Source organism: Centruroides sculpturatus, unplaced genomic scaffold, assembly GCF_000671375.1.
Source record: "Centruroides sculpturatus isolate CEXI.00-Female unplaced genomic scaffold, Cexi_2.0 scaffold234, whole genome shotgun sequence".
NCBI lineage: Eukaryota > Metazoa > Arthropoda > Arachnida > Scorpiones > Buthidae > Centruroides > Centruroides sculpturatus.
Genome location: NW_019384411.1, coordinates 595,576 through 600,073, shown reverse-complemented (window position 1 = coordinate 600,073; position 4,498 = coordinate 595,576).

The window sequence follows — 4,498 nt, the reverse complement described above, 5'->3', positions numbered from 1 at the left end:
TGTTTATTTTATCAAGCAAAATTTTTTACAAATAAGCCTTAAAATGCTAGCTGTCAAAATATATAATGATAATATGGTTTACAATGAATATGGCGGGAAAAATATGACTAATCCGTCTAGTGGTAAAAAAAAAAAAACAAAATTACTTTCCAAACAACTCAACACATTATCAGATTCTGTCAAAGTGCAATAGAAATAATCCAAAACCATAAGTCACTAGCAGACATCCTATTGGACACATGGAAACTTTACAAATCTGTACAATAAAGACACTCTATAAACTACACGGATATTAACACCCTATCTATTGAATGGAGAGACAGGTATGAGTTATAATCCATAAAGCAGGAATGGTGATTTTTTTTTCTAATATAGAGAACATTGCTACATGCAAATCATATAATATTTAGTACTAACATGTATTTGGTAGTTAAACACATGTTGTTTACCCATCTGAGAGGATATTTCTCTATGGTCTTCTCCATAGTATGGAAATTGTTCTTCAAACTGTAAATCTTACTAACCTCTGCTTCCCCTTTTCTTAAGTCAACTACCCCTTCACACATGTATAGCAATTCCCTGTTATTTCAGCTGCTGAGGAAATAGTTTGCCTGAAGATGCCAATTCAACATAGATGAAAACATTAGCACTTTAGTTAAAAAATTGCTGGATTTTAGGTTTTTAGTTGTTTTAATTCAATTATACCCAGTTTTGCGTGGTAGTTTTCAAAGATACTTTTACAAACCTTCCTTAGAATATTGCTCCCTTTTTCAGACTGCTGCTCTAAAAATGCTGCTGACATGATACTCATTTACATGGCCTGCTCTACTAACCCATATTCTGTTGATGGGAGTCCCACTAATATAAAACATTGGGTAGAAAATCCAGAATATGGGAGTGTGTTCTCTTAAGCAAACTGCTTCCTTATCCAGTGCACTATTAAGTAGACTTGACTATATAATTATTATTTTAATTTATATTATGTAGCTTTTTATACATTTTGAAATTAAATTATTGTTATTAATAAAAAGTTTGTTTTCTAAAATATAAATCAGTTTTACATTTCTTGAAGAAATTACAAATGCCTTAAAATATTAATAGAATTACTATCCACAGATGCTTAAAAATAGTTTTGTTTTTCAGAAAACTTGAGCTTTAGTAATAATAAGTAAATTTTTTTAGATTCCTAGTATATTTTGTCATTTAAGAAAATTTAATAAATTACTTTTCAGTACTATTGTCTTTTTCTTCTTCAGTTCTATAATCTTCAAATCTTGTAAGTCCACTTCTTGTTGCAACAAATGTCGTTACTATCCCAAACAAATTTATTATTTTCTCTCTGAAATATAATGAAATATATGTTTAATATTTTAATAAAAGTATAGAACTATTATATACAGTAGCTAAATACATTGAAAAATCTATATTGAACAGAGTGTTTTTATTAATGAATATGTATATAGATATTGCTTTGTAAATGCTGTAATTATTTAAAATTATTTATGTTAAGAAATTTTGTAATAATTAAATAACATATTAACCTCTTAATTAACATTCAAAAATACCCATAAATCCATTTGTTAAAATGTAGAATGTTTACTTTTCTTTTTATGCAACATTACTTTTTACCAGTATTATTTAGATAATATCTTTTTATAAATCTCTTAAGAACAAAAATTAGCAAAATAAAAACTTAGTTTTATTCTATTAATCTGCAATCTAAATGAATCTAGAATATCAATAGGTATTATAAATGATGTAGTCTCAAAAAGCATGGATTACAAATGATCAGATTTTTACTGATTTTTAAGAAAATTTATTTATTTTTCTGAAAATAATTTGTTTATAATTTTTCTGTAAAGCTAAACTGAAGTTAAAATAAATTATTATAAAGGAATATTTTGTAAATTCATAAATTTATAAATACTCATAGTAAACAAAAATAAATTAAATGTGTTAAATAATACATATTAAAAGTATAAAATTCTGATAAATTAACTTTTACTAAATGTTCAATTATGTTAAAATAGAAATTCCAAATTCCTTATATTGATATTTATATTCAGAAAAATAAATTCTTTACATGCTACATTGTATATAGTAATAGAAGGTGTATAAGCAGCTGTTGATATTAGATGATGATGCTGTAATGTGGCCAACACTTAAAACTTCAGGCAATTTAAACTGTTAGATATCATCTAAATAGTAACAGAGTGAACCACTATAATATATGAAATAAATAAACATAATACCTTTAGGAGTGCATAAAAATTTGTAAATTGCTGATTTACAAATTTTTATGCACTTCTAAAGTTGTTATATTCATTTATATCTAAATAGTAAAGAAATAGAAAATACTGTTTTAATAGACTAATAATTACAGAAAATAAAAAATTGTTCAAGTACTTTTGAGTTTGAAAAACATCATTAGAAACACAAAGAATATTCTGTTACTATGAAAGCATAAGCTCACTATAGTGCTAATAATGCAATTATTACATCAGATAGAATAGAATAATTCAGAAATTGAAGAATGGATAAATAAATAGATATATAATACAATAGATTTGAAAAATTTACTCTAGGATGTACAGATCCTGACTAAAAATATTTAAGTAACAAAATTTGGCTTCCTGAAACTGCCAGTCATTTATTCATTTATTTACAATTTTCTTCTCTTATTAACTTTGATAACATAGCAGTCTTTTGTTACTTTGACAATCTTTCTTCTGTTCTACAGTTATAAACTTTAATGCTTCTTCTGTTGCTCCTTAGTGGTAGAATATATATATTTTTAACAATATTTTATAAACCCAAATTGTTGGTTTATAAAATATTCCACAAATCTCTATCATTCATATGTAATCTATGCAGAATTTCAACCATTCTAGCACACAACATAACTGGATAATATTTGTAAGCAACAAATCACACAGAATCTTTTTTTGACATCAGTTGACATTAAATATCAACAGTCTAATATTTTTGATTGCAAACTGGATATTCATCAAGTCAATTACAATTCCAAAATGAAATGCAATAGCAGTACATTATTTAAGGCTATTTGCTATTTAAATATATAAATAATTATTTGAAATGATATTAAACTTTTTAAAATGAAAACTACTAAATAAAATAAAATAATATACAAATATATCAAATCACTGATAGTTTTGCAAGAGTGTGTTAATGCATTTTGTGAAGTCACTGATCCGCGTGTAACAGCAGGATATCCGATTGGTGCCAGTTCATGTGTGGAAGCATTATTACAGAGACAACTCTTTCCAGTTACAAAACAATTATCCTAGTTATTGTATAAGTGATGCTTACAATACCAGAATCTTCTGTCAGAGAGCAGGTTCACGTCCTCTGATTCTTCTTGAGGGTGATAAGTTGATGATTAAATGGACCCAGGGTGTTGTTGTTGGATGATAATCTGTGATGAGTTCATTTTGGAGTCAGGGAAGCAGAGGTATTTCCATTAAGGATGAAGTCGCACAATAGAAAGCTCCGTGTGTCCTTGAAATTGTCATTTTTATAACTTTTTCAGGTCTCAGAATGACCATTCTGATAGGTCGATTCGGCTCACCTCTGTTTTCTAGTTGATCTTCACTCATTATTAAGGGTAATGAAATCGGAACTCAGATCACGGGATAAGTCAATATCGTCTGTCAATTCTATTCCAATCAAAGATGATCGATCTTAGGACTTACATTATTCTATTGTTCTAACATGAGAAGCACACTTTTCCAAGAATTCATTTTAAACATGCCCTTTTATGGATATAAATTTTTCTTTCATTCCTCAGTAATTTTACAAAATAACTTTTTTCTGTATCTAATTAAACAAAATTTATTTATTTGTGGTTTTGGTCCACTTCCAGAGCCTCACATTTTTATCATTAAAGGTTGAATTAGGATTTTTCATAAAAGTACTGCCATATATACAAGGTAGCAATAATATCATAAAGTACTCAGCAAATCATACATATACATATAACTAACACCTTATTCTTGCCAAGAAATATAAATTTATTCCAAACAAACGTTTTCAACCTGATTTACAGGCCATCGTCAGGTTTATAACCAAATTCGAATTAAAGGATTCCATCAATGGAATACAAAATTCAAAATTAAAAATTAACTAAGTAACAGAATAAGATAAAAATAAAATTAAAATATTAAATATCCAACGGGGTAACATAAAACAAAAATATAAAAATATGTACATAGAAGTATTAATACAATTATTATGACTGGTTAGAGCTCTTATTAAACTTCTTAACTATAAACTTCCATGCAGAGGGAAGACTTTCTGCATCCCTCGCATTTAAACAGCCTTCCTGTATTTTACTCCTATAAATCTGCAACTTTTCTGCTGTCAATGCCAAAGATGGAGAAGATAAAGGTTTTATGATGGCTGCCTCATTCCATTTGACTACAGATCCTGGTGTTTGCGCCATTTGGGACAAAATCGTTGCATTCGATTCCTTTTTGAT